The following is a 23,783-nucleotide window of genomic DNA, read 5'->3' as shown; positions in this document are numbered from 1 at the left end:
TTCGTAAACAATTGTTGTTTCAGAAAATATCGGATTTTCTGGATTTTGCAAACTACACAAAACATTTCCATATCAAACCTGTTTATGAACTCACCAACATTATATATGTTGACCGTTTTCAAAATAAATTGTATTCTCATGTAACAGATAAGCTGAAGAAAATTACCAAGTGTGTTAGGATGTTATGTTTTGTGACTCTCAAACAATTTATGCTATGGATTATGTAATGTAAACAATGTACTGGATGTGAACAATGATGGTTGTAATGTATTAATGCATGGGGATGTTTTATGTTATGTTTCATGTATATTCATTGTGATGATATTTCAATTTAAGTCACACGAGCCCTCGGACGTTTCCGCCGTCTGGTTCGGGGGTGTGACACAAACCATTAGAGGCATTAAATTTCTAGGGCTTGCTTTCCAAGACTTTTCAAGAAGGATATAGGTGTGTGATTATTTGCTACAATAATCCAGAGTGTTGGGTCTAAGAGTTGCGTTATTGGGCATGTTCCTTCAGTCCATTGTTATCACGATTTGGGCCTGTCCAGCCGTGTTTATGTCATTAGGGTTTAGTATATAAGATGCATGCATGCATCGTTCTCTGTATGCTTTTTGATCATTATTATTCCTTTATTGTACTGTAACCCTAGCACACCTCTACAGTCGAAGTTCTTTATCGAGCTCTTCTGATGTGGATCAAGAGATTGCCTCTGCCTTAAGGAAGAAGCCTTCAATCAGACCAATTGGGAAGGCAAGCGATGTAAACAAGATGCATATGGGTAGAATTGACCCACAGTCATGTTCACCAGAGCCGAAGGCTAAAAGTGCTTGTTCGCTCTTGATGACAAACACCTGTTCTCCACTTCTTGTAAGCACAATAGTGAAGCTGATAAGAATTTTTTTTGGATATGCTTCGGTGGTATATTGACGTCCGTCAGACTCTTCTCGCCATCATACCGAAGTTATTCAAGACTGTGAAGAAATATACTCTCACTCAACCAAAATGATCTATCGCCTCAATTGACGCAAAGGGGGAGATTGTTGGGTCTAAGAGTTATGTCATTGGGCCTATTCCTTCGGTCCATTGTTATCACGGTTTGGGCCTGTCCAACTGTAACACTAGTCAAAATAGGTCAATAGACAAATCACATGTGATTATGCTAATCATGTAATGTGATTTTGTTAAACTAGTAATGTGATAAGAGTGTTATGTAGTTCATGATAAATTCTAATACAAATATGAACTTTCTTTATGATACAACTCAAAGTATACGTCCATACGATTCCAAAAATATAGAGAACGTCTGAATCTGACTTCGCATGAAGAAGTTATGATAAAACGAACACTATAAATCTCTATAATAAGAGGAATTTAAAATAGACTTAGAATTAACTATTAGAGTCTAAAAGAGAGTTGTAGTACTCGTAAATACCTACGCGTGCATATAAAGAACGTCAAAAACGGAGTTCGTATGTGAAAGTTACGACCTTCCGAAGATTCAGCTGTCAGAAACCCTAATCTGACTGAGCTCACGACGTAAGCACAAGAAACTCACGACGTGAGGAGTCATTTTGCCACATCTCGGAATCTAGAAGGTGTCTGACGAGCACGACGTGAGCAAGGATATCTCACGACGTGAGAAGTCACATGGCCACCTTCCGAAGCTAGGGACGCAAATGGCAAGTCTACGGGGTGACCAGCCATGGCTCACGACGTGAGAGGCCAAAAATCTTACTATAAATAGCAGGTCCGACTCCAGCCATTCTCACACCTAAACTTCTTTCCTTTCTCTCATTTGCTGAAGCCCTCTTGCATCCTGAGCCCCGACGACCTCGTACCGCTGACCGTTTCTGCTTAGATTACATAAAATCACGCTACTAGGGTGAGTTTCACGGCCCCACTTTCTAATATTTTCGAGGGAAAACGCATGCTAAATATTGTATATACGTTACTATTATGTCTATATGATGGTATAGTAGTATCAACGTAAATAATTATATTAACCGGGATATAGTTGTTCTAAATATAATATTTTGAATATATACAACTATTATCAACTTGTTAGCATGTTATTATACGAATGTAGATCTTGAGTTATACTTAGGATTCTATATATATGTTGTGTGCAATATAGTTCCGAAGTTATATTCGGAAGTTCTATATGTTAATTTATGAAGTATGTTGCTATTATTGGTTTTATGTCAACATAAAACTTGGTATGCTATATGTTGTTATTTTAAGTTTTATGACAAGATAAAACTTGGTATGTTATATGTTGTTGTTATTGGTTTTATGTTAAGATAAAACCTGGTTTTACTTCAAGTTATAGCTGTTATACTGCCTAAATGTTATGAAGTTAGGAGTACTGTTTAAAAGCATAGTCTAGTAACTTAGGGTTTTAGACATGAAAATGCTTTTGTTGTTAGAGCTATAGGAAGTCGTCGAAGTCTACATGAGTAATTGTATTCATCAACTAAGATTGGGGATCTTAGTGGAAATCCTCTGAACTGTAACCGTTAATCCCGTGTGAGCGAGGAATTCGTGTATAATTAGTATACGGTGTGACCACCCCACTTGTGATTGTTAGCTACAGTCAACCATAAGCAAGTGACGAACTATCCTTTTACTTGTTATTGTTTCGGCGTCGATGAAGCGTACGGTGTTGTTCTCATGGAAATCATGAGTGTGTTATTTCTCATGGAAATAATGAGTGTATTTTATCAGAGGTATTATGTCATAGCAGCGGTTACAGGCTCATGGTAGCAAATTGTTAGAAACATTATACTTTGTCGTATACAAGTATTAATGTTAAGTATAAGTTTCCCCATACTTATACCTTAGGCTCAAGGAATGTTTAGGTATAACACTTAATTGATAAGTAAACTATTATACCTAATATACATACTAAATGTTGGAGAGTCAAAATGATACTTTCAAAACTATACTTTTGAACGTGGAAAATGTATTATTTTTATATGGAGTCAAAACCTGTGGACTCACCAACTTTATGTTGACGTATTTTAAAATGCATGTGTTTTCAGGAACTTGAAAAGCTGGTATGTATTCGAATAGGAAAAGTTTTACTATTACCTTTCTGTTCATTAAGAAGTATGCCATAGTCGGATATTATGTAATAGGTTCTAGAAAAACAGTTATGTAACTTTCAATTATCAATAAAGGTATGTATTTTCTTTAGTACTGTTCAATGTATGTCATATAACTGTGATACGAAGAATGCCGTTACACCACCCGGTGTTTCCGCTGATGGGTGGGGTGAGATAGAATTGGTATCAGACCTACTAACTATAGTGAACTAGTACTTTCTTAGGAAAGCACGTCTATAGTTTAGGGCTTACTCTATTAGGTTTAGGTATATGCCTTAGCCTACAATAAAAAGTTTTATTAATTATTTTACTGAAGGACTACTTACGGGAGCGGTGACAAGGATAGACATGTCGATTTGGGTTGCTGGATTTTAGAACGGCTATATGCTAAAATGATCCTGCCCTTTCAACTGTCCTGACTGGCCAGAGCCTTATCAGATAAACCTGAAGTAACAAACAATAGTTAAAGCATGAATACAATAAATAAGAATATAGTGTCATATATAAAGACTCAGACCCGCGATGAGAATACACCTTAGTACTCGGAATGTTTTTGATCTCAAGGATTTAGATCAAATATTCCAACTAAAGTTTATATGTGCATATATCCTATCACAACTAGGTGTAGGTGCGCAACTACATTTTATTATGATCAGATCATATGAACTATTTAATTTGGGATTAATATTTGATAGACTAAACTCTTGGTGATCAAAATGTATAGGAATTCGACATGGCACATTCATGAGAATGGATAATCATCGAGGATACGGATGAAGAAGAGGAAGTTTCATTCCCCGTGATGGTAGGTGATCCTTACTACTTTATAAATCCAACCACCTTTCATCCAATACCTTCTGACGATGGAGCACCTTTACCCTCCAACGAATGGGAAGAGAGTGAACCAATGGAAGAAAGCGAATCAATGGAGGAGACAGAATCGGTGGCATCATCTTTACCACCAATGAACACTCTTTATCGTTAAGTTCCAGGAGGAGCAAAGATGAAACGCACGGTACGTAAATCCATACCAATATGGAAAAGGATTAAGAAGAATCAGAAGGCGACATCTTCAGGACGTCATAGAGTTCAAGATGAACCTGCACGGATCGCACAAACCGTTGATAGGTGGGTGGCGGAATAAAGAGCTGCTAAGATGTATGAGACTGGTCAATCATCTCGACCACATCTCCCACATTCTTCTGAAGTTAACACTTTATCTCAATTGTTTGAGAAAAGTGTGAAAATTGAAGATAAGATGGAAATTGTCAAAGGAAGGGCTACTCATCTCTCTGGAAGAGTATGAAGGCTAGAAGGACAAAGGACGCGAGATTAGGAATCGGTGATGGATGTCCATCATCGTATAAATTTCGCTTATAATGACATGATTACTCACGATGCAAGGATTGCAGAGTTGGAGCTCTACAATCAAACCTCAAGAAATTAAGAACGCACGGGAAGTCTTGAGCAGAGAACTCAAGCACTTGAGGAGCAAGTGGTTAATGTCACTGATGTGCTAGGTCATCACTTAGGTTTCTGGTAGATAAGCTAAAACTAGTGGTTGTGTAAATAGAGAAATCAGACTAGTTATGGCAAGAATAGTAAAATTTATAGCAAGGATGTAGAAAACCTTGCAAATTTTGCAATGTTTATAGAAACTTTTCTCTTATAAGCCTAAATAAACTGATGTAACCGCTGGTAATAATATGAAGCATATATTACAGTAATCATTGTGTTATCCATTATGTTTTACACTTTGAAGAATAATTGAAGTATTTAGTACTCGTGTATTAAATGACTAACAAAACTCATAAAATTCTTATTATTTACAATAGGAACTAAAACAAAATGCCTAGAAGGAGTAGTGCTCGGCTAAACCCTAACCAACGATCAGCACCACAACAACAACCACCAGAACCAAACCCCCCAATAAGTACAACACAACTGGAAGAAATCATAGCTCAAATAATTGTTGCGGCTCTATCTAATGTCACAAGAGATGGAGTTAGAAATGAAAGCCATGTAGGGACCGCTAGAACATGTACCTACAAAGACTTTATGAATTACAGGCCAAAAAGCTTTCATGGAAATGAAGGGGTAGTTAATTTGACTAGGTGGATAGAAAATACAGAGTCCGTCTTTCAAATAAGCTTCTGTCCAGACGACTGTAAAGTATGATTTGCAGCATGTACTTTCGTTGATGCATCACTTACATGGTGGAACAGCCATGTGAATACAATGGGAATTGATACTACAAATTCCATGAAATGGGAAGAGCTAAAAATGATGCTAGTAGAAGAGTATTAAAGCTTATACCGCTAGATTTAATGATATTGCAGCAATGTGTCCAGTACTTGTAACCCCTGAATATAAGAAGATTGAGCGATATATCTAAGGTTTAGCATCACAAATCAAAGGCACGGTGACCACATCAAATCCTACGACCTATGACAGCACCAAGAGAATAGCTCATTAGCTAACCTTCACAGAGATCCAAGGAACAGAAGTCGTCTCAAAGGCTGAGTCTCCCAAATCTGGAACAAACAAGCGCAAGTTTAATAGGAAGAATCCCAAACAATCATCTGAGAAAAGACAAGAAGTGGCAACCAATTATGCAGCCACGACAGCAGTACCCACTCAACCAAAATCTTCATGGTGCAATCAGTGCAACCGTTATCATCTAGGTGACTGTTTTGTCTGCACGAAGTGCAAGAAAAAGGGGCATACTGCTAGTTACTGCAGGAGCACAACACCTGCAACAGTCAATCAGCAAACAAATACTGGAACAAGCGGTAGTGAAGGAAGAAAGTGCTATGAGTGTGGAGAGGTTGGACACATCAAGAAAGAATGTCAAAAGTTAAGGAGTCAATGAGACATAGGGCGTGGCAGGGCGCTCGTGATCGGAAGAAGAGAAGCTATCCAGGACCCTTCGGTCGTATCTGGTACGTTTCTCATAGATAATTTATATGCTACCATACTCTTCGACTCTGGAGTAGATAGAAGTTTTATAACTCCGACGTTTAGAAAATTGTTAAGTCATGAGTCTAGTAAATTAAAAGAAATCTATGAAGTAGAAATCGCTAATGGTCAAACCGAGAGAACACATGAAATCCTAGAAAACTGTCTGTTAACTCTTAATAACTACCTTTTTCACGTCAACCTCATGCCAATTCCTATCGGTAGTTTTGATGTCATAATTGGCATGGATTGGTTATCTTCACACTACGCCGAAATTCTATGTCATGAGAAAGCCATACGACTACCCTTACCAAACGGCGAAGCCCTGATTATCTATGGTGATAAATATGGGAAGAACCTCAAAGTCGTATCTTGTACTAAGACCCAGAAATATCTACATAAGAAATGTAGCGCATTCTTAGCCCACATTGTAGATAAGAAGAGAAAGACAAAAGAAATCAAGTACATACCTCAAGTATGTGATTTCCCTGACGTGTTTCCTGAAGATCTACCTGGAATACCTCCCGTCCGACAAGTCGAGTTTCGAATCGACTTAATTCCAGGAGCAGCACCAGTAGCGAAATCTCCTTATCGGTTGGCTCCATCCGAAATGCAAGAATTGTCTAGCCAACGACAAGAACTTCTTAACAAAGGCTTTATCCGACCAAGTTTTTCACCTTGGGGAGCACCAATCTTGTTTGTCAAGAAGAAGGACGGATCCTTTCGAATGTGTTTTGATTATCGGGAGCTAAATAAGCTAACGATCAAGAATCGTTACCCGCTTCCAAGAATTGATGATCTATTCGATCAACTGCAAGGATCCAGCTACTACTCAAAGATAGATCTCAGATCAGGATACCATCAACTCAGAGTACAAGAAGATGACATTCCAAAAACAGCATTTAGAACTCATTATGGTCATTATGAGTTCTTAGTTATGTCTTTTGGATTGACCAATGCCCCAGCAGTGTTTATGGATCTTACGAATCGTGTTTGCAAACCATACTTGGATAAATTCGTGATAGTATTTATCGATGATATATTGATATATTCACGAACCAAGGAAGAACATGGTCAACACCTGCAAATAATCTTGAAACTACTAAGAAAAGAAAAGTTGTACGCCAAATTCTCCAAATGTGAGTTTTGGATTAGAGAAGTACAATTTTTAGGTCATGTAGTTAGCAACGAAGGAATTCATGTTGACCCATCCAAAGTCGAAGCAATTAGGAATTGGGAAGCACCAAAGACGCCAACAGAAGTGCGTCAACTCCTAGGACTTGCTGGCTATTACCGTAGATTCATATATAATTTCTCCAAAATAGCCAAGCCGCTTACAACACTAACCCAGAAGGATACGGAGTTCAACTGGGAAGACAAACAAGAAGCTGCTTTTCAGAAACCGAAGCAAATGTTGTGTAGTGCACCAATCATATCCCTTCCAGATGGGGCAGAAGATTTCGTCGTATACTGCGACGCATCAAATCAAGGATTGGGATGTGTGTTGATGCAAAGAGGAAAAGTTATCGCCTATGCATCACGACAACTTAAGGTGCATGAGAATAATTACACTACCCATGATCTTGAATTGGGAGCTGTAGTTTTTGCACTAAAAATTTGGAGACATTACTTATACGGTACTAAGTGTACTATTTTTACCGACCACAAGAGTCTCCAGCACATCTTCAACCAAAAAGATCTTAATATGAGACAACGAAGATGGGTCGAATTGTTGAATGATTACGAATGTGAGATTCGTTATCATCCCGGAAAGGCAAACGTGGTAGCAGATGCCTTGAGCCGGAAAGAATATATTAAACCCCGTCGGGTACGAGCATTAATTATAACTATCCATTCTAACTTTACCGCACAAGTTAGAGAAGCTCAACTTGAGGCTCTAAAAGAAGAAAACATCAAGAACGAAGTTTTGCGAGGAATGGAAAGCAACTTATACAAAAAGATGACGAAACGCGACACTTTATGAACCGAATTTGGACGCCTAAGTTCGGTGGAGTCAGGGACTTGGTCTTAGAAGAAGCCCACAAATCCAGATATTCCATGCATCTGGGCTCTGACAAAATGTACTTAGATTTAAAAGTACATTATTGGTGGCCAAACATGAAGGCAACAATTGCTACTTATGTGAGCAAATGTTTGACTTGTTCTAGAGTAAAGGCAGAACATCAAAAGCCTTCAGGTTTACTTTAACAACTGGAAATACCTGAATGGAAATGGGAGCAGATATCAATGGATTTCATCGCTAAGTTACCTAAAACTCCTAGTGGGTTTGACACTATTTGGGTAATAGTCGATAGATTGACTAAGTCCGCCCATTTCTTACCAATTAAGGAGAACGACAAGATGGAGAAGCTGACTAGAATTTATCTTAAGGAAATTGTCAGATTCCATGGAGTTCCAAATTCTATTATTTCTGACCGAGATAGTAGATTCACTTCACGATTTTGGCAATCTCTACAAAAATCCTTAGGAACACGTCTAGATATGAGTACAGCTTACCATCCACAGACTAATGGTCAGAGTGAGAGAACCATTCAGACTTTAGAAGATATGCTCCGAGCCTGTGTAATAGACTTTGGAAATGCATGGGATACTTATTTACCATTAATTGAGTTTTCCTACAACAATAGTCATCACACCAGCATCAAGGATGCACCGTTTGAGGCTCTTTATGGACGAAAATGTCGTTCCCCAATATGTTGGCCAGAAGTTGGAGATACGCAGATGGCCAGAGAACGTACGGGCGATACCCTACGTATTGGACCAGAAATAATCCACGAGACAACTGAAAAGATTTTGCAAATTAAGGATCGATTAAAGGTTGCACGTGATCGTCAAAAGAGCTATGCTGACGTAAGACGTAAGCCTTTAGAATTCCAAGTTGGAGATAAAGTAATGTTGAAGGTCTCTCCTTGGAAAGGCGTAATTCGATTCGGAAAACGAGGCAAACTAAAACCACGGTATATAGGACCTTTTGAAATTCAAGAAAGAATTGGTTCTGTCGCATACCAACTCAAATTGCCTCAAGAACTAAGTAATGTGCACGATGTTTTTCACGTATCAAACCTCAAAAGATGTCTATCCGATGATACTCTTGTTATACCTCTCGAAGAGATACAAGTCAATACGAAACTCAACTTTGTAGAAGAACCTGTTGAGATCATGGATCGAGAAGTCAAACGATTAAAGCAAAGTTGTATTCCCATAGTGAAAGTTCGATGGAACTCTTTACGAGGACCTGAATTTACTTGGGAGCGTGAAGATCAGATCAAAGAAAAATATCCCCAACTGTTTGACAAAAACCCCATCCATAAGATAAATTTCGGGACAAAATTATTCTAACGGGGGGAGAATGTAACACTAGTCAAAATAGGTCAATAGACAAATCACACGTAATTATGTTAATCATGTAATGTGATTTTGTTAAACTAGTAATGTGATAAGAGTGCTATGTAGTTCATGATAAATTCTAATACAAATATGAACTTTCTTTATGATACAACTCAAAGTATACGTCCATACGATTCCAAAAATATAGAGAACGTCTGAATCTGACTTCGCATGAAGAAGTTATGATAAACCGAACACTATAAATCTCTATAATAAGAGGAATTTAAAATAGACTTAGAATTAGCTATTGGAGTCTAAAAGAGAGTTGTAGTACTCGTAAATACATACGCGTGCATATAAAGAACGTCAAAAACGGAGTTCGTATGTGAAAGTTACGACCTTCCGAAGATTCAGCTGTCAGAAACCCTAATCTGACTGAGCTCACGACGTAAGCACAAGAAACTCACGACGTGAGGAGTCATTTTGCCACATCTCGGAATCTAGAAGGTGTCTGACGAGCACGACGTGAGCAAGGATATCTCACGACGTGAGAAGTCACATGGCCACCTTCCGAAGCTAGGGACGCAAATGGCAAGTCTACGGGGTGACCAGCCATGGCTCACGACGTGAGAGGCCAAAAATCTTACTATAAATAGCAGGTCCGACTCCAGCCATTCTCACACCTAAACTTCTTTCCTTTCTCTTATTTGCTGAAGCCCTCTTGCATCCTGAGCCCCGACGACCTCGTACCGCTGACCGTTTCTGCTTAGATTACATAAAATCACGCTACTAGGGTGAGTTTCACGGCCCCACTTTCTAATATTTTCGGGAGAAAACGCATGCTAAATATTGTATATACGTTACTATTATGTCTATATGATGGTATAGTAGTATCAACGTAAATAATTATATTAACCGGGATATAGTTGTTCTAAATATAATATTTTGAATATATACAACTATTATCAACTTGTTAGCATGTTATTATAGTAATGTAGATCTTGAGTTATACTTAGGATTCTATATATATGTTGTGTGCGATATAGTTCCGAAGTTATATTCGGAAGTTCTATATGTTAATTTATGAAGTATGTTGCTATTATTGGTTTTATGTCAAGATAAAACTTGGTATGCTATATGTTGTTATTGTTAGTTTTATGACAAGATAAAACTTGGTATGTTATATGTTGTTGTTATTGGTTTTATGTTAAGATAAAACCTGGTTTTACTTCAAGTTATAGCTGTTATACTGCCTAAATGTTATGAAGTTAGGAGTACTGTTTAAAAGCATAGTCTAGTAACTTAGGGTTTTAGACATGAAAATGCTTTTGTTGTTAGAGCTATAGGAAGCCGTCGAAGTCCACATGAGTAATTGTATTCATCAACTAAGATTGGGGATCTTAGTGGAAATCCTCTGAAATGTAACCGTTAATCCCGTGTGAGAGAGGAAGTCGTGTATAATCAGTATACGGGTTGACCATCCCACTTGTGATTGTTAGCTACAGTCAATCATAAGCAAGTGACGAATTATCCTTTTACTTGTTATTGTTCCGGCGTCGATGAAGCGTACGATGTTGTTCTCATGGAAATCATGAGTGTGTTATTTCTCATGGAAATAATGAGTGTATTTTATCAGAGGTATTATGTCATAGCAGCGGTTACAGGCTCATGGTAGCAAATTGTTAGAAACATTATACTTTGTCGTATACAAGTATTAATGTTAAGTATAAGTTTCCCCATACTTATACCTTAGGCTCAAGGAATGTTTAGGTATAACACTTAATTGATAAGTAAACTATTATACCTAATATACATACTAAATGTTGGAGAGTCAAAATGATACTTTCAAAACTATACTTTTGAACGTGGAAATTGTATTATTTTTATATGGAGTCAAAACCTGTGGACTCACCAACTTTATGTTGACGTATTTTAAAATGCATGTGTTTTCAGGAACTTGAAAAGCTGGTATGTATTCGAACAGGAAAAGATTTACTATTACCTTTCTGTTCATTAAGAAGCATGCCATAGTCGGATATTATGTAATAGGTTCTAGAAAAACAGTTATGTAACTTTCAGTTATCAATAAAGGTATGTATTTTCTTTAGTACTGTTCAATGTATGTTATATAACTGTGATACGAAGAATGACGTTACACCACCCGGTGTTTCCACCGATGGCTGGGGGTGTGACACCAGCCGTGTTTATGTCATTAGGGTTTAGTATATAAGATGCATGCATGCATCGATCTCTGTACGCTTTTTGATCATTATTATTCCTTTATTGTATTGTAACCCTAACACACCTCTACAGTCGAAGTTCTTTATCGAGCTCTTTTGAGGTGGAGCATATTAATCATTCAGCTTTGGTTTGATTCATCGTGTGTTCTTTACTTTGACTGTGTTTGACCAAATCTGTTACGAATCTAAACGATCTTAGAGAACTTTATTCTCTTCAAAGAGGTATGTAACCCAAATCTAATGTATATTTCTATTATAATAGGTTACCATTAGGGCTCTTGATGTTCATAGTTTATTGTTATCAATAGAGAAAACATAGTTCCAAATAGGTAGCATGTGAACTTAAGAGTTAAGTAATTTTCTGCCTCATGTATAGATTTATACCTATAAAACCCATCAAATGGATCCATAAAGTTTATCTTAAAACAAGGCATTTATAGGTGGTGTTCCTATCTATTAGTCACAATCTTAATCCCACAACAGTTCTAATTCCAATCCCCACCACCCTAAAAAATTCCCAAACCCAAATGAAAACCCAATTCCAATTTCAATCCCAACCGCCTTTCACACCCTCAACCAAAAATAGTTCAGATTCCGAACCCGAAGAACAACCATAACAAAAAAGGGAAGACAGATGCGAGAAGATGAAGTCAAAAAGAAGAGACGAAATTAGCGAAGTCATGGGTTAACATATCCAAAGATGACAGCATGGGAAAGGGCCAATCGGGTGATCAATTTTGGTTACATGTTACATACCGGTTTTGTAAGGGTATGGGTCGAGATCCATATTACCGGACTTTCGACCAATGTAACTTGAAATGGAATCTTGTAAACAAATTCGAGACACATTGTAATGGAATTTAGACAAACTTTAAAAATCAATGGGCAAGTGAAGCGAGTTTCTTAATAAAAACACACACGACATTCCAAGATGACATGTAAAAGCCTTTTAAGTTCATTCATGTGTGGGAAGTTGTCAAAAGAAGTACTCGGTGGAAGGAACTTGCAACGCATGTAGACATTGCTAATCTGCTAAAAAGAAGTAGAACATCTTCATATTCGAGCTCACAACAAATGTCATCAGATGGTCATATAGGCGTTGATCTTAATGATGATAATGACAACATCGAAGAATTATGCACGCCTCCTCGTCCATGGGAAGGGACAAAGCAAAAGCTCGAGCAAAAGGAAAAGGAAAAGGAAAATCGACATCATTAAATTCGTCGGTCGGAACCGAGTGGTCAACTACATCGGAGGAAATGATGGCACGAATGACATAATTGAATACAACTTTGGAGAAACATATGGCAAAAATTGTCTGACTCACACAATATTTGTTGTGAATGCAAGATGTGAAGCACCTCGACCCCGACGATCAGAAGACGGCTAAAGTGGTGAAAGGATCGATTTGAGAAAAATATAATCTAAAACGTAAATGAAATTACGATGTTATGTTTTTTTTCTAGGTTTTAAATGCAATTTTTGACTTCATGTTTTTTTTCTTTTATTCATTTTTAGGTTTTAATTTAGTTTTTAAGTTCATGTTATTTTTATTTTTAGGATTTATAAAATGTAATTTTTTATTTTATTTTATTTTTAATTTTACTATGGTTTTTATTAAAAAAAATTTCTGTATTGAAATTAAAAAAATGTTCATAGGTATAACTATCACCGTACCATAATTCATAGATAAAAATTGTAAAAAGAAAATACAAAAACTGATGTGGCGTCTATGTGACAAAAACATGAGAGCACCTTTTACATCCTTTAGCCTTAAAACATGAAGGTTTCAATTTGATTTTTTTACAATTAGGTCCCTCCCTTATTTTTCAATTAATTCTTTTACCTTTTATTAAATTCCTTAATAAATCAAGTTTCTTTTAATGACATTTTAACCTCTCTAAGTCATTTATATGTTTTAATGAATTTTAAATACCTTATTTTTACACAAACCCACTTAATTAAAATATATATCACTGTTAAATATATCGATTAATTATTTTAGGTATTAATTGACACGCTTTTTGTTTTATTTTTTTATTATGTACCATTAAAACCGAAATATTCTCATGTAAATAAATATTCGTCTAACGGAAGCTAACATCTTTAACGAAAGTAAATTTGGGTGGTTACATTTTCACTCAAAAACTTCTTCATATTTGTGAAAAATAGATTCCCCTTCCAACTCAAGAACTCCAAAAACTAGCATAAGAAACACCCAAAACACAAACCAATATCACCTTCATCATCGACCTTCATCTAAAAGCAAAGTGATCGACATATTTATTCACCTCTTAGGCACCACTATCCCAGTGCGTACTACATATACCATATACAAACCCAACCATAATTTCAATCTCAACCATAATTCCAATCTCAACAACAATTTCAAACTCAATCCCAACCCCAAATGCAATTCCAATTTCAACTGGAAAATGAGTTCAACCCATTTGACCATCTTCCCAACTCTCAGTTCCAATTTTAATCCCAAACTCAAAACCAAGTACAATAAGTGTCTCACTCACAACCCGAAGTCGTACCCGAAACGGATTTCGCACCGGAATATGTTCACCATCGATCGGAAGCCATGATAAAAGGAAATGCACCTCCCACGAAATGAACACCGGAGGAGGAAACGACGTTGGGTCATGCGTCGGTTGATGTTTCGGAAGATCCTATGATCGGGAAAAACTAAGATGCGCCAACTTTTTTTCTGAAAGTTACTAGGCATTTTCACGGAAATGAAGCCTGGTGTGTACCGAAAGAAATATCACATGTGCTCTAAGTGGAGGAACGTCAACAAAGTTGTCATGGAGTGTAATGTGGTATTTTTGAATGTGAAGCGACAATGGCAAAGTGGTGCAAACGATGAAACAATCTAAAAAGCTCTTGCTCTTTACCTGAGTGAAAAAGGGGTACCTTTCAAATTTCTTCATGTTTGGAATGTTGTGAAGAATTCGAAAAAATGGCAAGATATCGAAAGTTCGGAAACATTCATGGGCGGTTCTTCTAAAAGAACCAAAACTTATGAAACCACTCATAGTCAAACGTCTGATGCACATGTCAGGATTGACCTTAATAAAGAGGAGTCAATCGAGGTTCCATGAGCTAGTCATCCCATGGGAAAAGACCAAGCTAACGAAAGGGTAAATGACGGCAGGTGGTTCAGTTACATCGAGCACATAACAATCAAAATGGAAAATTTGAACTCTACTTTCAAAGCATACTTGGTTATCGCACAAGATAAGGAAAAAAATCGTGTCATTGCGATCTTAACAAAAAAATAATAATAACCTTATTGGACACAAAAAAATATTGGCATTAAAGGTCAAAAAGGAGATTGCGAAAAAAATATAATATCTAGGTTTCGCCATTTAAATCTATAGGCTTCGTAATTTAAATTTCTAGGTTTCCTAATTTTAAATTCTATGTCTTATTTTTTTAGGTGTGTTGTAATTTTCTTTTTGGTTTAATGAAATTTCAATTTTTATGAAAACAATTTGTTTAAAATGTTTTTTTTTTGTTAATTAGTTTTAGAGAAAAAATATAGCATGGCAAGCATGGTAACCTACATCTTCTAAATGATAAATCTTTACAGCAATGTGATAAATCCTATGTGACGCCTATGTAGACTGTGAGAAGTATGACACCACTTCTTCTAACCTTGATTAAAATATGTGTCAAAATCATGAAAAAATAGTAAAATGCACATTAATAGATTACACATGTCTACTTCGTATGAATATAAAGACGAGATTTTCTAATATGTGCCCTAAGGACATATATAATAAACATTAATTGAAGTATTAATTATGTGAAATATTACCATAAATTATAAACATTAATTATAAATAATATTCTTTATAATTAACCGTTCAAAACAAATATATTTTTTATAATTAATGTATTTTATATTTAACAATGGTAATATTACATATAATTAATATTCATCACATTTAATTATGATAATATTTATTATAGTTAATACTTCAATTAATGTGTTTTTTATATGTGTCCTTAGGGCACATATTAGAAAATCAGATATAAAAAATAAGAGGTGATTTAATTTCATATTCTCTAATATTAGTTTTCGATTTTGTCGGTGAGATCGACATCGATTTCCATGCACCTTCACCCAATAGTTTCGGGTACATATCCACCAATATAATTGATTGTTTTCACAAAATTGTCGATTATAAGACTTATAGATCTTGGGATTGCTCATCACGTGGTTGCCAATTATGGCTCATGTGATTGTTAACAAAAGTCATCTAATTAACACTCATAAAAATAATAAAATCATGCATCGAAGTTGCAAAACTTGTCCTAAGTTTTTATTTACTTTTTTATTTGTATTTATTTATTTGTATTTTATCATGTATATGCTTATAGACTTATAGTAGTTGTATATAGCCTCTTCATCGAAGTTGCAAAAATATGTTCCATATATATATATATATATATATATATATATATATATATATATATATATATATATATATATATATATATATATATATATGGTCCTTGCTAAGCACCATCCATGAAAGGTAATTTAGGCATTTTGAAAAATTAAAATACAATATTATAGGTGGGTGGATTTTCCAAAATATGTATTGATAAGAAAAAATGAAAGTGGAATTTTGTAATTAGGAAAGAAAATGAAATTGCAATGGTGGAGGTGCATTGTATTTGTCAAAGTAGATGCCGAAAAAAAATTAAAGGGCTAATTTGATTTGTAGACATAGCAAAACACAAACCAAAACCATGTTCATTGGTTGTCAATATGAAATTACATTGCTATTTTAAAGATATAAGCTTGAAAGATCAATTTGCAATAGATAATGAAGGTAAAGTTGAAGTATTTGTGTTCTACTTCCTACGTGACCAAACAGCCACACCTAATCCATCAAGCATTGTAGTGTGGGAGTTAGTTCTCATAACATATCAGGATAGAGCATTTCATCAGTGTTGACAATAACTCGTCTAAGATATTCGATGTCAATATGAAAGTGTAACATGTAAAAGTTAGGAAGGATGAAAAGCCAGGATTTTCCATAAAATCAAGTAGTTGCCTTTGTAACGCCTGGTTCCTGGTACGCATTTAATTATAATTTATTCATTTTGAAGAGCTACTCGACGAGTTGGGAGCCCCAGACTCGTCGAGTAGAAACAAGATTGGACGCGGGATTTAAGTCGTCTACTCGACGAGGTTAGAGCCTAGACTCAACGAGTAGGACTGCCGGGATGAAACCCTAATTTCGGGGTTTTGCACCCGATTTAAGCATCTTAATCCCCACTTTATGGCCTCATTTCCAGCCTCCAAGTCTCAAACCCTAATCCACGAAACCCTAGAGCTTTGTGGGAGTTTGTGAGCCATTTTTGAGTGAACTTTGTGTGATTTGAAGCTTGTAGAAGAAGAAGAAGCTAGAGGATTCCATGAAAAGATTGTAGATCCATAAACAATATCTCATCCTCTTCATTTTCTGGTAATCAAGCCTCTAACTTGTCTAGTAATTTCTTAGATCTGCTTATTTTCACTTTATTAGGTTTTTGGGACCAAGAAGCTTGACCCTTGGGATATGGACGTCCCAAGCAAGGATCCCTTCAGATCTGGAATCATTAAGGGTTGTTATGGCATAAAGGTACAAACTTTATGCCATTGGAGCCCCCATACAAGCTCTAAGGTGTTATTTTGGCCTTTTAAGCCCCAAAAGACCATGCATGGAAGGAAAGTTAGGAGATTTACGTGTTCAAATGATGTCTAAGGCCTAGATCTACGTTATTATGCTTTAGTTTTGAGTATTATGGCGCTTCGACCAAGATCTATGTCCTAGAGAACTAGGGTTTGAGTTAAACCCATGAAGAAGGGCAATTAACGGGTAAAGTTGGAACTTTACCCTTAAAAGGACATTTACAGGGTGCATGAGGAATAAGAAACTTAAATCTGAAGAGTAGGGGCTTAAACCTTTAAGAAGTCCCATACAGATTGAAGAACTCGTCGAGTCCATTGAGGAACTCGACGAGTTGAGTCGTGTTGTCCCGATTCTGTACCAGATAGAACTCGACGAGTCGGGGGGATGACTCGGCGAGTTGGATCCTGATTTCCAGGATTTTTGAGTTATAGAACTTGGCGATTTGATAGCTCAACTCGGTGAGTTGAGTCAACCAAAATGTTGACTTTGACCTGAATGATGACTGTGACCAGGGGTAAAATGGTCATTTTACCCTTAGAAGGATTATCAATTTTTGACTAAGTGATTATTGATAATGATAGTTGGGGAGTCGTTGGAGCAGCCAATCGAGATTCCTCACACGAGATTTCAGCAGCCAGCTTGAGAGGTGAGTTTTCCTCTAGTAGGAACGGGTCTAAGGCACCAAGGCCGACCCGTTATGTAAGTTAGTATGTTCCGGATTAAGATTTGATGCCGAGCGGGGCCAGATGTAGGTTTATATGTTTTTCCGGATTTCGATCCGATGTCGGGACGATGCCCGAGGGATGTTAGTATGCTTGATGTCTTTATGATTATTGCATATGGATGTATTTGTATGTTTCCGGACTACGGTCCGATGCCGGGGCAGTTCCCGAGGAATGATTGTATGTTTCCGAGTTTCAGTCCGATGTCGGGCGGGGCCCGAGGAATGTTTATATGTCTATAGTTAAGTGGTTATGCTTATGTTATGTGTATTAGTAGTTATGCTCATATGTATGCCGAGTTGTTCTCGATGTCGGATGGGGCCCGATGCCAGATGCGGTCTGATGCCGGGCAGTGCCCGATATAGTAGGGCGGGGCCCAATATATGTTATATATGATTATGTGTATGGTATGTGGTAGTTTGGGGAGACTCACTAAGCTTCGTGCTTACAGTTTTCAGTTTTGTTTTCAGGTACTTCCGCTAGTAAGGGAAGGAGCTCGGGATGACTGCATGGCACACACCACAGTGTTTACCCTGGGAGGATTTACTCTGATATTTGGACATGTGATTTTGATATAGTGTTTTCAATATGATGTTTTGAGATATTATCACTTATGTTTTTCTGAGATGATTTGAGTTAGTATGGTTTTATATAAAATAAAAATGAAATTTTTGGACCGTGTTTTTGGGATGTTTCAGCCTTAGTTCTTGTATAATGAATAGGAATGCTAAAAAATCTTCTCATTTAGACTTCACTTATGCATTAAAACTTCTGCCTCCATGTGTCTCATGGTTGATGCCTTTTTGTTTTGTTCTGCAGGTATGGGGCCACATACTGAGGTAGATGGAGATTCAGACCCTGTTTCATCATCATCAATACAGAAATACATTGCAGAATTTGGGATTAGGGACAATGGGTTTGGAATTGGACAAGAATGAAGCAAAACATGTAACTTTAATCGTAATATATTTTTTGAAACATGTTTACGGTGAAGATTCATCAGAAATTTTTCAGGTTGCTATGTCTTTGGTTTTCCATGCTTGACCCTGTTTTCTTCTTGTTACTACTAATTGTTGTCCGATAAATAATATTCAAAAAATATTTTCATAAATGACCATGAGTTTTGGGTAACAGGAATGAAATTGAGGAGCTCCAAATTTTTAACCAGAGTACATTTGACAGACTTCTAGGTTATTGTAGTATTTATCTTTAAACAATTGATATCAATCGCATATGCCAATAAAAGAATCTAGTACGTGAATCAAGAAGATACTTGAAAACCTTGCCAAGGCAGCATGCCATTAAGGATGATCAATAATGAGACTTCAAATATTGAAATCTAAGATCAGACTTTATATCTTGAAATCAATAATAAGACTTACAATCTCAAAATCAAGTGCAACATATGATAAAAAAATCATACTATTTATAAATAAATAAATAAAATAAAATAAAAAAACGATAATGTCAATAATTATGATAGCTCGTTATGTCTCTTTCCAATTGATTCCCTAGATCGCTTGATGAGGAATGAGCACCAATGAGTTGAAAAAAAAACAACAAAAAGAATACAGTAATAAGTAGTAACCGATGTAAAATTTTGTTGATCCAAAGTAAAATTTCATTTGTAGGAACCTAACATTAGTTCAAAATATTGTATCTTGTAATAAGTAATAAGCATCTACATGTTTTCGTAAGACCCATTAATATGTTTTTATGTTACTTGCACATTCATTTTTTTTTGAACGACAAATAATTATTTTTTCTCCTCTTCCTGGGATTGAACCCGAGACCTCCTAGTTAGTTGTTAGTTTTAATACCTCCTTGTTAGTTGCTACTTGCACATTAATTCATTCACTCGTTTAATTTTGAGCCATAAATTTGTCATAATATTTAATAAATGATTAAACCTAAAGAATGTAGAATACTAAACCATATAGTTTTGGAAGATGCCTACAAATAAAATAATCAAACCATTGGATGAAGGTTTTAAGTACTTTATTTATTCAATAAAACATTTGAAAGAATATATCCTCCATCAAATAAATAGAAATTCAAATCTTGAAGAGAATAGTTAAGGAAAAAAGGAAGATAAACCTCCTGTACACACGACTACATGTGATATTTTCCCTATTTAAGTTCCTACAATTAAAAGAATACAAATAATAACTTAAGTGAATTTAAACTTGAAAAATGAAGTGAAAAAATCTTATGACAGACAACAGAGAACACAAATCTTTGATTTTACCCTTGAAATTTCATCAAACGGTTGGTGTGCAATATGAATTTGAAGAATGTGAGTAAAGTTTCGATTTTGGTTTTTAAACCCACTTGCAAAAAATTCTACAAATGGTGCAATAAACAATGCAAACATACCAAAAAGAGAAAGTAAGCCCACTTCAACACATGCTTTTGGCACTTGGCAGGACCAAGGGATCAATTCAACTTCTATCACAACATTGTACTTTCAGAGCAATTATAATCCATCTTTGAGAGATTTAGTGATAAAAAACACATACATGTTGAGAAGAACTTCAGTAATACTCTAAACCCTAACACATATACTCCGGCCACCATTGAAGATTGGAGGAAATACCTGAATTACAAAGAACATAGTTTTTTCGATGATGAGTCAACATTCGTTAAGCCACATGAATTCATCGAATCGTGAAATAAATCTAAACCCCATTAAAGAGTGGGATAAAAATCAATCACACCAAATAATTAAAAAAAAACTAAATTACAAAGAACTTAATTGAGACAAAACATGCAAATATAATTAGCAATTCTTGACAAATACATAACTACACCAAGCTAAGGCCTTTATTTGATTATGTGTTTTGAATTGATAATTTCTTTGAAAGAAAATTCAACTGCAAGTTTAAAAAACATGAAAGCAATCTCCATGTAAGAAATTAACATTCTAAGCATCATTGAGAAGAAAACAAAAAAAAAACAAATATTAGAGATTATGGAAAACAAAAACATAGTGGACCGGGAAGCAGTGGAAGAAACTTGGCGTGGCGAGGAGAATTGGTAACGCCAAACGAGGCATGAATTTTATTCTTCCTCAATCTTAACAAGGCCATTTTTTCTAATCTCCGCCTTTAGGAATTATAAGAGACATTCAATGTTGGGGCGGTGCCTAGAAGACCGATTGTGAGAAACCCAAATCACTTCTAAAAGGTAAACCCGACCTTAAAAAATCAAACCTTTCCATTGGGTGTACCCTATAAATACCTTCCCCGAATGACAACAATAAACCAAGATAAAAAAAAAAAGAATCCTTGAAACAAACGGAATACGATGAAAATGAAGAACATATGAGTGTGGTTTTAGTAACAAATTTCAGAAACTAATAAACTAACTTGGTTGGGATCGATACCTGTTGATGAGTGAAGACATCCATAAGAAGAATATGAATATGTCTGGTGAGGATTGATATTTATAGATGGGAGGAAAAATGACCAACACTTGTCGATTAAGAAGCGGCGGTGGATGACGATTCAATTCTCTGGTCTTCAACTTGACGCCGTATGAAAATGAATGTACACTTGTATATTAGACGCACATCCACCAGATTATACCATAAACCCACTTCTTTACCAATAAAACCCACATTTTTTTCGTTTAATTTTTTTAAGCCATGTTTTTTATCGAAAAAAAACGAAATACACCATTGTTTACGATTTTTCATCATCTTTCCATAGAGATCCATGTTAATATATAAAAAACACAATTTTAAAAAAAACTCAATTTGTTTTGTTGTTTTTTTCAATATTTAAGTTTATATTTATAAAAAAAACAATTATACCAAAACTCACAATTTTTTGTCATCTATTAATAAACATCATCAACGATTAAAAAAACTCGATTAGTTTAGATTTACATTGTGAATCTAAACTATAAATATTTCAATTTTAACATTAACTATATGAATCTGACTTACTATTATTCATGTAGATTCACAATGTGAATATGAGCAGATTCATAATGTGAATTAGTACTGAAATTTCGTTTTTTTTTGTTTTTTTTTCATTTTACATCAATACGATTCTATATTTAAAGAGTATAAAAAAATATGAATTTGATATATTTATTAAATATTTTCGATAAAAAAAATAGGCCTTAACTTTTCAAAAAACAAAGAAATTAAGTGGGTTTTTTTTGAAAAAAAATACATTTGTGGTATATATATATATATATATATATATATATATATATATATATATATATATATATATATATATATATATATATAAAGCTAACATTTTTTCTTGAATCTCATGCATTTGAAACCCCATTTTTTAATTTCCTCAAACCACATTCATTTGAAACCCCCTTTTTTAACTAATGCAACTCAAAAGTTTTCTTAATTATGATTTAACACTCAAAAGTTTTATAACTTATATTATGTCTAATTAGCATTTAGTAAAAAGTTTACTATAAAAAGGCCAATCTTTTGTGTGTTTTGTGTTATATAAAATCTTACATGTAAGAAGGATTTGAAGATATTATGATTCAAAAGTTTTCATACAGTTGAAGCATTCACGATCCAAATATGATGATTTAAAGAAATGGGTTATGTCGCATCGATGGTAATTGTAATATGATTTTTTCTTTCAACCAAAACAAATGAAGCTTTTCTATTCTTTGTTTATATTCAGTTTCTCGTTTAATCTTTATACGTGATTTGTGTGTATTACTCAATCTTGAATGTGACTCTCCAAACATCAATGTTTTGCTTGGAATATCTTTCTAATTCTTCTTTTTCAAGAAAAATATTTTAATTGCAGGTTAGTGAAGAATTGTCATCAAGTTTCTATGGTTGAATGATGTTAAATGAAGAAAGAAGATTCATAAAATGGATATAGGTTTTTTTTGTTTGAGCAAAGTTGACGAATGTTAGTTTTTTTCTTTTGATTTAAATGTATGTTTATGTAACATCTTTATTTATATATTCAACCACCAAATGCTCTTATTTATTTGATTGTAGTTTTTCTATTTTGATTATGTTTATTTTATATTATTTTTTGTGTGGTTATCCTACACAACATATTTATAATACAATATTTAAAAGATAACATTTTTTGTTCGGTTATCCTACACAACATATTTATAAGACAATATTTAAAAGATAACATAATTTTAAACATTTGATATGTAATTATAATAGACTTATCATGATATGTTCTTCATATGACAGTAATTTATCAATATTACTACGACAAGAATTACATATGACATTTACGAAAAAATATATATTATATGTGATTTGTTTAACATGTATATGCACCTATGTATGTTATAAATTTATAATTAAATATCTTTATGTTTAATAATTGAAGAGATTAAAATGATGCATCAAAACCAATTATTTAGATGAATATAATAATAATAATAATAATAATAATAATAATAATAATAATAATAATAATAATAATAATAATAATAATAATAATAAATATACATTTCCAAGTACCGCATTCATTGAAACTCACACTACAACTCAAGAGTTTTCTAATTTATGTATATTTATTAGTTACAACTCAAGAGTTTTTAACTTATGATTATTAATTAGTAATCCCTAATAACCTTTTATTTTCCTTTCTCTTATAAGGTTGTAAAGTTTTGCTCATTAAAAACATTAACGTATTTGAAGAGATTTGTGATTTAAATATGAAGAGTTAATATAAATGTTATAATAGATGT

The sequence above is a fragment of the Lactuca virosa genome, chromosome 7, assembly GCF_052849685.1.
Source record: "Lactuca virosa cultivar CGN04683 chromosome 7, Lactuca_virosa_CGN04683_v6, whole genome shotgun sequence".
Taxonomy (NCBI): domain Eukaryota; kingdom Viridiplantae; phylum Streptophyta; class Magnoliopsida; order Asterales; family Asteraceae; genus Lactuca; species Lactuca virosa.
This window is presented reverse-complemented; position numbering follows the sequence as displayed.